A 13452-nucleotide genomic window follows, 5' to 3' on the forward strand; every position below is an offset into this window, starting at 1 on the left:
TGGTGGTGGACAGTCATAAATTTTGTCTGCAGTATGAATGACTTCTTCAGGAAAACCAACTTTACGATCAAAACTATCCTCTAGATTTCTACTACAATATTCATCAAGTTTAGTTCTTTTGTTTTCACAGGAAACTGCCCTGATTTTTCTTTTTGCGGACGATTCAGTCTCTTGCTCGGTCCAGGAAAATAGGCTGGGAAGGGCAGTAGACTTTAGTCTCTGTATGGTGGGTTTGCGCCCTGAAAAAGGTTATAAAACATTAGTTTTTTGATAATTAAATGAACTTCCATTAGCAATGCATACTTTGTACTACCTGGCAAAATATTAACTAGATTTATTCATTACAATCTGGATAAAACTATGTTAGCCTGATTCAATGTACATCAAAATGTATGTTATGTAAATCCAAAGGACAAACAATGAGAGACGTATGCAACAAACATACATTGTGTGTACCTAAATAACTATAACATAGATGAGAGCATGTCATTGTTTTGTTCCTGTTAACATTGTCATTGATATTTTTCAAGAAAGTCTATGAGGCATAGCTTATGCATTCATGTCATTACTACATTAGCATAATTACTGCTAAAATAATTCTCAGTATGATATACCTCTTGTAAGAAATCATTATAATTGTAGCAAGCACCAAAAAATCTCAAACAGATCACATTGAATCGTAATCCAAAAAATTATGACGTCTTGAATTAACCACCCCCTTCTATTCAGAAACGATAATTGCGGTTGTAAACAGACTTTGGTTTATTCGCATGGCGATTACATATATAACTATATATTTTAAAAAGAAAATAGAGTTTTACCATGAATAGTTTCCTGCACGTAGTCTTTTCAGTAAAATGTGCCTTGCAAACAACAGCTGATTGAGATGGACTCCACGATGAATCGTGTTCTCGTCCAATCTGTGTATGGGCCATGGCGTTGATCCAACTTTTCCTTCTTTTTAAGTCATTTGGAAATGCATGTCCTCCTCTTAAATGACATCCAGGTACACAACAACAAGTACTTGGCATCGTTAATTAAAAATGCAACTGTAATAGTTGCACAGTGCAGAGACCGGAAGTTGAAGAAAAGGATCGGCTGCCACGGCGCCACCTGTTCAGGAACGATAATTTGCTACTTTATATAACTGCGAAATAACAATAACGTTAGACGGGTTCACGTGCATAAACAGAAATGCGCTTTAAATTGTATAATATAATTCATGTTCAGTCGACCTTTAATTATCATATCAACAACTGAAATGATTTATAAACATCTAGATTACAGATAACACTCGAAATTAACCCGACCTCTTTCCACACGGAATTCAAATAATTCTAGTTTGTCAATCGGTTGACTGCTTATAATGAAAAATTCAAATATATCAAAAGTTTTTAAAACTAACAAAACACAATGATCGTTTCTCTGTTTCCCAATGTAAATGAAATGAAACAAAAAACATTTTATATCACAATAAGAAGAGGAGAGAATCAACATTTTCCGGATCTACTTGGAGCCTAATGACCCCCTACGTAGATAAGTTGGATATCGCGGAAAGAAAGATTAACACGGCAACCAGAAAGGCATTAAAGCACTGCCTTTAAAAATGAAGTAAAAGACAAAAGGCACAAAGTACCAATTAAATAGTACTCACAGTTACTGAAAGCTAGTCTAAAACTATTTACACATAAACTTCTCCTGGAGTTTTTTTTATTAATGGACGTCAAATTTGTAGTTGTGTTATGACCCTATTGTGACATTTTGACTGAATGTTGATTTGGCGGGTGATAAATGCATATCAGGAGATGCTTACATCGTCAACACACCCATGTCTCTTCTCTTGGAGTACATGTGATTCCACCAGTTTTGTTAGTTACCTTGATTAATCTTCGTAATCAAATCATGAGATTTTCGTATCCAATCAGTTACTGTTGTCTTTATTGAAAGTACTATTGCAAGTAATAAATAAACCTTTAAATATATTAACCATGTTGATATATTCATTCTCTCCTACAGTTAATTACTTACTCTGCTATGCTAACATAAATATCAAATGTTGGTACCAGTGCTAAACTGGATCCAATACCAGATACAATGAGGGATACAATGTTTAACCATAGCTGGCTGCAAAATAAAATGTTAAAATTAATGCTGCATTGGATCCAATACCAAGTACAATGAGGGATACTATGTTTAACCATAGCTGGCTACAAAATAAAATGTTAAAACTAATGCTGCATTGGATCCAATACCAAGTACAATGAGGGATACAATGTTTAACCATAGCTGGCTACAAAATAAAATGTTAAAATTAATGCTGCATTGGATCCAATACCAAGTACAATGAGGGATACTATGTTTAACCATAGCTGGCTACAAAATATAAATTAAGAAATAATGTAAGATCAACATTTTAATATTTTTCATAAATTACAATTGAGGTTACTATTTTTGTAAATGTGTAATTTCATGATCATTTGATGCAGCATCATCATACATTCAAATAATGGTTCACTTTTACAAATTGTGACTTGGATGAAGAGTTGTCTCATTGGCACTCATACCACATCTTCTTATGTATATTAAAGACATTTCATAAAACAAGGAGTTACTGTAATATTAAATATTCTGTCCATACTGTGTATTTTAACGTCAGGGTTTGTACAAGTTGATGAAATGCAAGTCCTGAACCCAAGCTTTACTAATTAGGATCTGACAACGATTTGCTCTATCTACTCTCTGTTCTGAAGATATTTTCAGAATTCTTACAAATTTTTTTAGATGATTCATAACTTAAAAAATGTTGAGCCTGGAATTTCATTGATTAACGTAATAACGTTGATATGCCTTTCAATCAGTTTTGGGGTATCTATATAATATAAGCAACTTATAAAACATGCAATCCTGACAAACAATAACAAATCAACTCACTCATCTAATAAATCTCTAAGTCCAAGGATTTCTGAAGGACCGAGGAACAGCATACCAACAGCAGAAATAATAAAACCTGGTATCAATACTCCACGGTTATCTGGCTGAAAGGAAAAGACAAAACAGGGTATCAGTATAAAGACTGGTATCAGCACTCCTAGGTTATCTGACTGAAATTTAAATTCAAAACAGGGTATCAGTATAAAGACTAGAGACTAAATACTACACAGCTACCAGGTTGTAAAAATTCATAAACAAAATGTGTCCAAGTGAAAATCATCTATCTGTTACCTTTGTTCATTAATTGACTACTTTTCAAATTTTTTTATAAAAATTAATATTCTATTTATTTAGAAACAGATAATCATCGAACAAGTCAAAGAACTATCAAGTTATTTTTGACATAATGACATAACATACCTCCCGATTTTTCACTTATCCATCCAGATATAGATGAAATATTGACACAACATTCCTACCGATTTATCATAGATGAATCCAGCTATAGGTGACATGTTTGACATAACATACCGACCAATTATCAATAGATCCGTCCAAATATAGGTGACACATTGAACAACATTACTTCCAATTTATCATGGATCAATAAAGCTATATGTGACATAATAAGACAAATGTAACATACCAACCAATTTATTATTAATCCATCAATCCAGCTATATATGACATAATGACATAATATACCTACCAATTTATCAGAGATCAATCCAACTATAGATGACATAATGGCATTACATAAATTCCAATATATCATAGGTCAATCCAGCTTTAGATGACATCATAACATAAAATACCCACCAATTTATCGAATATCTATCCAGCTATAGGTGATATAATGACTAACATACCTACCAATGTATCATTGATCCATTCAGCTTGATGTGAAATAATGACATAACATAACTACCAATATATCATAGATCCATTCAGCTTAAGATGACATAATAACATAACATACCTACCAATTTATCACATATCAATCAAGCTATAGATGACATGTATGACATAATTTATCTACCAATTTATCATAGATCCATTCAGCTATAGTTGACATACTGACTAACACACCTACCAATGTATCACAGATCCAACCAGCTATAGATGACACAATGACACAAAATACCTACCAATGTATAGTAAATTCATCCAGCTATAGGCTACATAATGACATAACATACCTACCAATTTATCACAAATCCTTCCTGCTATAGGTGACATAATGGCATAAAATGCAGCCATCAGCAAAAATAGAAGACCAATGATATCAGCTTCTAAATTGAACTGAAAGATACAATTTTGACAATAATTCTGATTGAAAAACAAACAACCCAACCCAATGACAAAATTATGTGTTTAGTTTTTATAAACAATCGCAATTCAAAACTGATGCTTATCATTTTCACTTTTTAATAATAAATCAATTTTGATAGTGATATTAGCAAAAACATTTTCATTTAATGTTTACTCAGTTTTTTCTTCTTTTTTTATATATGTTGGCACTTAATAAAGATATAAAATGTACAAATGGAATACGAAAAATGAATAAGTTTCTGTCAAACTATTATAGCTTTCAAGATAATTGACAAAATGATTAAAATTTTTAAACATGTTCATTAAAAAGCAGGAATTCATAGAAAGATAATTCAGTAATATTTGTACATTTTGTAATTTTGAACTTTCATATTCTTGTAATTTCCTAGATTGATTTGGCTTTTCCCCTTATGTCTCTTTTAGTCCTAAAGCTCCACACGTTTTGGACTTGTTCAAGAACACATACATCTTTGACTTTCACATTTTTTTCTGTTCGAGCACACAGATAAAAATTATTCCAAAAAATCGCCATATTTATTGTTAGATATCATTTGTTATTTTTATAAAGTCGTATACTCAAAACAAAGATAAGCAGCAAGTTCTGCAGTTATGTTGGTCAAATTTCAGACAGCTACATTGTTTCAAAACTATGAAGGGCTCGATTAAAATTACAATCACAATAATAAAATTTGATTGCATGTGTTCTATCTAAAAAAAAATGCATATAGCACACAAAATTGAAAAAGTGTTGAATCTGATGGCATTTCCCTCACAATAAAAATGGGGCACTTTTTTTACCCCCAAAAGTCATATCATCTTTTTTTAGTTTTCTTCTTTAATCAATTTAGATCATATAAAACAGAAATGCATTTAATTTCAGATCATTTTGAGCATTATCTACAAAAATAAGAGCCCTGAAAGTTTGACCCCATTAATCTCAATAGAAGTGTTGTAAAATTTTCTTTGAGTCGTATATAAAAAAAGCAAAAAAAGAAATAGTTATTTCAAAGGGATGATACACACCAGATGAGGGACACAAATTGATGACAAAGGCTGAAATTAATAATGACAAAACTTACAGAGCCACTCAGATGTGGTTCTAGTGTTGGGTCGAGAATGGAAAAAATCATGGCAGCCACTAATGTTGAGAAACTGTTAATGATAGTCTTGGGGGACTTCATCATTACCAAGAATGAGATCTTAGAACTGGAAGACTTTTCAACAACTGCAAATAATACATATTCATAGATTTACTGCTACATACAAACTCTTAAAATTATCTCTTTGATGTACAAACACCTAAGTGGTCTCATGGAAATGTGTTCAGTTTGAAAGTGAGATTGTGAGTTAGATGAGGGTCTGGATGGGGTAAATGGAACAGGGCAATTAGGAAAAAGAAGCCGAATAAAGTGGTAAAAAAATAAAGAATGGAAAAATATGGACCATACCAATGCAATTAACAGTTGAACTGACAAACAGTGTATAAGTTCAAACTTCTTATATCGGTACATATGCATCCCGCCCAAGTGTTGTGATGAGGTAATTTGCTTGTATTCTTGTCTTTTATTTTTGCTTACGTGCTTTGTCTTTATGCCATTTTGTTTTTCTTTGTTGACAAATTTGTTTGTTTTTATAGTGATGAAGATTATAAGACAATGTTGACTGCTGTACCCCTATTTTTGACATTTTTACCTGTTATAAAATTGAGAATGGAAATGGGGAATATGTCAAATAAACTCATCATAGATATCAGGATTAAAATTTTGTATTTATGCCAGACGCTCGTTTCGTCTACAAAAGACTCATCAGTGACGCTCGAATAAAAAAAAATTAAAATGCCAAATAAAGTACGAAGTTTAAGAGCATTGAGGTCCAAAAAATCCTAAAAGTTTTGCCAAATACAGCTAAGGTAATCTATTCAAAGAGACAACACCCGACCAAAGAGCAGATAACAGCCGAAGGCCACCAATGGGTCTTCAACACAGCGAGAAAATCCCGCACCCGAAGGCGGGCTTCAGCTGGCCCCTAAATAAAAATGTGTACTAGTTTAGTGAAAATGAACGCCATACTAAACTCCAAAACATATAAAAATGAACTAAAATTAAAAAACCATACAAGACTAACAAAGGCCAGAGGCTCCTGACTTAGGACAGGCGAAAAAATGCTGCAGGGTTAAACATGTTTTGTGAGATCTCAACCCTCCTCCTATACCTCTAGCCAATGTAGAATAAAAAAACACACAGCAATACGCACAGTAAAACAGTATTATGTCTGTTTGTTTTGTTCACACATTGTTGCCAATATAATGGAATTTTATCCGACTGTCATGCAAGTGAGTGGTTTAACCAGCTATAAAACCAGGTTTTAATCCACCATTTTCTACATAAGGAATTGCTTGTACCAAGTCAGGAATATGACAGTTGTTTTCCAGTCGTTTGATGTGTTTGAGCTTTTGATTTTCCATTTGATAAGGGACTTGATTTGAATTTTTCTTGGAGTTTGGCATTTTATTTGTTTTACTTTGTTCATACTTCTTACTTGTATCTTTTACAAACAATATATCAGTTCATAGCTCTTTCATGTATCTATGACAAACAATGTATCAGTTCATAGCTCTTATCTGTATCTATGACAAACACTTATCAGTTCATACCTCTTATCTGTATCTATGACAAGCAATGTATCAGTTCAAAGCTCTTACCTGTATCTATGATAAATAATGTATCTGTTCATAGCTCTTACCTGTATCTATGACAAACAATGTATCAGTTCATATTTCTTACTTGTATTTACGACAAACAATCTCACAGCTCAAAGCTCTTACCTGTATCTATGACAAACAATGTATCTGTTCATAGCTCTTACCTGTATCTATGACACACAATGTATCAGTTCATAGCTCTTATCTGTATCTCCGACAAACAATGTATCTGTGCATAGCTCTTATCTGTTTCTATGACAAACAATGTATCTTTTCATAGTTCTTACCTGTGTCTATGACAAACATTGTAAAAGTTCATATCTCTTACCTGTATCTATGAAAAACAATGTATCAGTTCACAGCTTTTATCCGTATCTATGACACACAATGTATCAGTTCATAGCTCTTACCTGTATCTATGACAAACATTGTATCTGTTCATAGCGCTTACCTGTATCTATGACAAACACAATGTGTCAGTTCATAGCTCTTATCTGTATCTATGATAAAACAGTGTATCTGTTCATAGCTCTTACCTGTGTCTATGATAAACAATGTAACAGTTCATAGCGCTTACCTGTATCTATGACACACAATCTATCAGTTCATAATTTGTATCTGTATCTATGACAAACAATGTATCTGTTCATAGCTCTTACCTGTGTCTATGACAAATAATGTATCAATTCATAGCTCTTATCTGTATCTATGACACACAATGTATCTGTTTATAGCTCTTACCTGTGTCTATGACAAACAATGTATCAGTTCATAGTTCTTACCTGTATCTATGACAAACAATGTATCAGTTCATACATAGCTCTTACCTGTGTCTATGACAAACAATGTATCAGTTCATAGCTCTTACCTGTATCTATGACAAACAATGTATCAGTTCATAGCTCTTACCTGTATCTATGACAAACAATCTATCAGTTCATAGTTTGTACCTGTATCTCTGAAAAACAATGTATCAGTTCATCGCTCTTACCTGTGTCTATGACAAATAATCTATCAGTTCATAGTTCGTACCTGTATCTATGACAAGAAATGTAAAAGTTCATAGCTCTTACCTGTATCTATGACAAACAATGTATCAGTTCATAGCTCTTATCTGTATCCATGACACACAATGTATCAGTTGATAGCTCTTACCTGTATCTATGACAAACAATGTGTCAGTTCATAGCGATTACCTGTATCTATGACAAACAATATATCTATTTAAGCTCTTACCTGTGTCTATGACAAACAATGTATCAGTTCATAGCTCTTATCTGTATCTATGACAAATAATGTTTCAGTTCATAGTTCTTACCTGTCTCTATGACAAATAATGTATCAGTTCATAATTCTTACCTGTATCTATGACAAACAATGTATCAGTTCATCTCTCTTACCTGTGTCTATGATAAACAATGTATCAGTTCATTGGTCTTACCTGTATCTATGACAAACAATGTATCAGTTCAAACCTCTTACCTGTATCTATGACAATAATTTATCAGTTCATAGCTCTAACCTGTGTCTATGACAAACAATGTGTCAGTTCATAGCTCTTACCTGTATCTATGACAAACAGTGTATCAATTCGTATCTCTAACCTGTATCTATGACAAATAATGTATCTCTTCATAGCTCTTACCTGTATGTATGACAAACAATGTATCTGTTAAAAGCTCCTACCTATATCTATGATAAACAATGTATCATTTCATAGCTCTAACCTGTATCTATGTCAAACAATATATCAGTTCATATCGCTTACCTGTGTATATGAAAAACAATGAATCTGTTCATAGCTCTTACCTGTATCTATGACAAACAATGTATCAGTACATACCTCTTACCTGTGTATATGACAAACAATGAATCAGTTAATAGCTCTTTCCTGTATCTATGACAAACAATGTATCAGTTCATAGCTCTAACCTGTGTCTTTGACAAATAATGTATCAGTTCATAGTTCTTCTCTATATCTATGACACACAATGTATCTGTTCATAGCTCTTACCTGTGTCTTTGACAAATAATGTATCAGTTCATAGTTCTTACCTGTATCTATGAAAAACAATGTATCAGTTCATACATAGCTCTTACCTGTGTCTATGACAAACAATGTATCAGTTCATAGCTCTTACCTGTATCTATGACAAACAATCTATCAATTCATAGTTTGTACCTGTATCTCTGACAAATAATGTATCAGTTCAACGCTCTTACCTGTGTTTATGTTAAACAATCTATCAGTACATAGTTCGTAACTCTATCTATAAAAAACAATGTATCTGTTCATAGTTCTTACTTGCATCTATGACAAACAATGTAAAAGTTCATAGCTCTTACCTGTTTTTATGACAAACAATGTATCAGTTCAAAGCTCTTATCTGTATCTATGACACACAATGTATCAGTTGATAGCTCTTACCTGTATCTATGACAAACAATATGTCAGTTCATAGCGATTACCTGTATCTATGACAAACAATGTCTCTATTCATAGCTCTTACCTTATCTATGACAAAAGATGTATCTGTTCATAGCTCTTATCTGTGTCTATGACAAACAATGTATCAATTCATACCTCTTACCTGTATTTATGACAAAAATGTATATGTTCTAAGCTCTTACCTGTATCTATAACAATCAATGTATCTGTTCATAGCTCTAACCTGTATCTATAACAAACAATGTATCTGTTCATAGCTCTAACCTGTATCTATGACAAACACTGTATTAGTTCATAGCTCTAACCTGTATCTATAACAAACAATGTATCTGTTCATATCTATAATCTGTATCTATGACAAACAATGAATTAGTTCATAGCTCTAACCTGTATCTATAACAAACAATGTATTAGTTCATAGCTCTAACCTGTATTTATAACAAACAATGTATATGTTCTAAGCTCTTACCTCTATCTATAACAAACAATGTATCTGTTCATAGCTCTAACCTGTATCTATAACAAACAATGTATCTGTTCATAGTCCTTAACTGTATCTATGACAAACAATGTATTAATTCATACTTCTTACCTGTATCTATGACAAACAATGTATCTGTTCATAGCTCTTACCTGTATCTATGACAAACAATGTATCAGTTTATAGTTCTTACCTGTATCTATGACAAACAATGTATCAGTTCATACCTCTTATCTGTTTCTATGTCAAACAATGTATCAGTTCAAAGCTCTTACCTGTAACTGCGACAAAAAAAAAAAAACAATATATATGTTCTAAGCTCTTTCCTGTTTCTCTGACAAACACAATGTATCAGTTAAAAGCTCTAGCCTGTATCTATGACAAAAAAAACAATGTATCTGTTCATAGCTCTTACCTGTATCTGCTGGAATGAACCAAAAATTAAATGGGACAGAAAGGAACATGATAGTACCAACTACAGCAAACGGCATGATGAAACCTCCACTCTGAAAAAAAAAACATAAATGGCAGAGAAAGGCAACCATGTTCTCAAAAAAAGAATCAAAAATAATAAGGGCAACCACGTTTTAAAAAGAATCATAAATGATAAGGGCAACCATGTTCTGTTGATTCATTATATTTCGTTGAATACCAATTTCTGTGGATTTTATTGGTACAGATGAACCAGGAAATTAAGTGTTCAATGAAATACAAATTCTCTATAAGGTTAAATGCAGACTCTGACAGGACCACGAAATCAGATATCCACAAGAAACAAGTTCTCCTCAATCCACGAATATTAGTAGCCACGAAAATAAATGAATCCACAGTACTCGAAACATGCAACAAAATCCATACAGAAATAGATAAATAATAGTGACAACCAAATTACCTCCCCTAGACATAGTTCAGAGGAGAGAGCTTCTTGCATCTAAATATAAATATGATTTTGACTAGTGTATGACTAAGAGTTAGAAAGTTATTTAAGGATTTTCATACAGCATAATCTGACTTATCATTGCATTTACCATTTATACTGATGCAAATTTAAAAACGTAGTTGAAAAATTATAATATCTTGTAAAACTTTGTTTTTTAAAGACAATGAACTCAGATAAGGTGATCAGTTGATATAAGGTTAATGTCACATGACAGCAAACTCCAAAGATGACCTTTCAAGTATAGTTTCTGAGGAACAAACCTCCTCCCTAAATATTATCCTGACCACTAGAACAGGAAATTGAGGTTAGTACCACATGACAAGCGCCAAACATACAACTACTCTTTACAACAAATTCATATATAAGATATTGTTGCAATGATATTCTGAAAACTTAACCTGAGCACTGTAGACTGAAAATGGGTAAATTTCAATTGAAAATGACAAGCTGACAACTATACGAGAGGGAACTGCATTATCCAAGTTTTGTGGGGTGTTTTTGTTTTTGTTTTTTTGTAATGTGTATTTTGGCAAAAATACATGCAAAATAGATGAAGCAATATTATATGCTATAATTACAGTTATTAGTCCATAGTATAATCAACAAAATCAAGACAAAATACATATAGTTGTTTCTATGAATCAATTGACAAACGTATGAATAAATAATAATGGTAAAAATCACAGGCAGTCTGGATTGTGATATTCTTTTACTTAAAAGTTAACTTGCTTTAATTATTCTATTAGTTGGAGGAAGGTGTTTTAGCTAAAAGAGGTCTAGACAGAAAGGGAAAGGTTTGTGTGCTGGTAGAACTCTTTAGCCCCACAGTTTATGACTCCATCAAGTCAGGCTTTCACAGATTATGTGTTGTTTATTGCTGTTTGTCTTTGTTTGAACTTACATATTTCTATATTTTGATATTATGAAATTGAAACATTACTAAATATGGTTTGTAAAAATTTATGTACATGCACTTTCCTTTCATATTTGTTATTTGTTTATAATTTTATCCTTAATCAGACTTTTGGTTTTCTTGTTTGCAATGTTTTACTTTTTGTCAAGCTTAGGTCGTTTAATATCTTACCATACAGTATGGGTTTGGCTCATTTTTGAAGGCCTGACAGTGACCTATACTTGCTCACTTAATGCAAGGTCATTGTGTCTTTGATGGATAGTTGTCAATCATATCACATCACCTTAATTTCAATTTTATAATGTATGAGTATTCATTTATATGTTTTAATTAAATTATGTGTAACTTTTCAATCTGAATGAAGAAAACAGTGAAAATTAGTGCTCATTAAAAATCAACAGTTTAATAGTTATTTGACAAAAAGTAGAAAAAAAAACTTACATCATACAGAAAGCCTCCTATAGCAGGACCAGACATGAAACCAACTCCAACAAATACCTCTGTAACACCCTTAAATAGATGTTTATACCAAATTAGTAAATATTATGATACTACATACAAAATCTAATTCAGTTAGTACAATAATACAGCACACAGTCTGTAAATCAGTTTACACAATAATAAGTAAGGTAAAAGTTAACACTTTCTTCAGTCGGGAATTGTGCACAGTGTTTGGGGATAAATCTAATGGAGTTAGGGCATTTTATGTACATTATTTACTGCACTCGTATATCATTCTTTATGGATTGGTAAATTGTATCACTGAGCTTTTCGATTATGGAATAGTATATGGTATTGTTTAGGATTTCGTTTATCGTATGGTATATAGTATCTTTTATAATTGGTACACGACGTTTTCTTTTCTTTTCTGAATTTGTATTTCATGTAGCATATAAATGTATTATTGAGTTAAAAAAATAAAAAAAGATAGATTACCAAACACTGTGCATGTTGATGCAGATAACAGAAAGTAAAAATGCACAGGCATTAGCTTCCTATATTACACTAAGTACCAATCATATAGAAGCTATAAATTGTAGTTGCTGAGAAGAATGCAACAATTTATTCATATATACATTCAACAATTTGAAGAACATACACACATGCTGCTAGCAAGAAATAAATAGTGTAATATCTGAAAATGAGGAACAGTAACACTGGTACACTTACATTATTTGCCTAAATTAAAAGGTCAAATAAAAGCAACAGTAGTATACCGCTGTTCCAAAGTCATAAATCGATTAAGAGAAAACAAAAATAGAGGTGGATTTATACCAAAGAAATATTCAAACCCCTAAGTTGAAAAACAAATTGGCCAAGTAATGCCATTGCAAATACCGAAAAAGGACCAAAAGACAAACAACAGTCTACAAAACACAACATAGATAACAAAAGATCAAAATACACAAACCAACCTAACAACCGGAGATGATCTCACGTTCTCTTGAAGGTTATGCAGATCCTGCTCCAAATGTGGCACACGAAGTGTTTTTCATGTAAGTACAAACCTGGTGATAAATCTAATTCCGTAGGTAATATTTGAGGACGATGTTGTGGTTATGACAATTGGAACATATCCGTCGTCATCTGTGGAACAAATAGTCCATAACCATTAACCAACTCGTACTGTTACTGTTTATGCAATGCTACATTTAAGCGTTAAGGGAAAGATGTTTCATCTCTAAAGCATTGCTAAAAAGTAGAA

At 32.3% G+C, this 13452-nt stretch overlaps 2 protein-coding genes across 6 annotated transcripts in view; both read right to left on the reverse strand.

Annotated features, from left to right (window-relative positions):
- LOC127723129 (MFS-type transporter SLC18B1-like) overlaps positions 1 to 13452 on the reverse strand; it is a 159758-nt gene that overhangs the window by 71436 nt on the left and 74870 nt on the right. The window lies entirely within an intron of this gene.
- LOC127723130 (MFS-type transporter SLC18B1-like) overlaps positions 1 to 13452 on the reverse strand; it is a 102541-nt gene that overhangs the window by 71002 nt on the left and 18087 nt on the right. The window lies entirely within an intron of this gene.

This window comes from Mytilus californianus, unplaced genomic scaffold (genome assembly GCF_021869535.1).
Source record: "Mytilus californianus isolate M0D057914Y unplaced genomic scaffold, xbMytCali1.0.p SCAF_13, whole genome shotgun sequence".
In the NCBI taxonomy this organism is placed as follows: domain Eukaryota; kingdom Metazoa; phylum Mollusca; class Bivalvia; order Mytilida; family Mytilidae; genus Mytilus; species Mytilus californianus.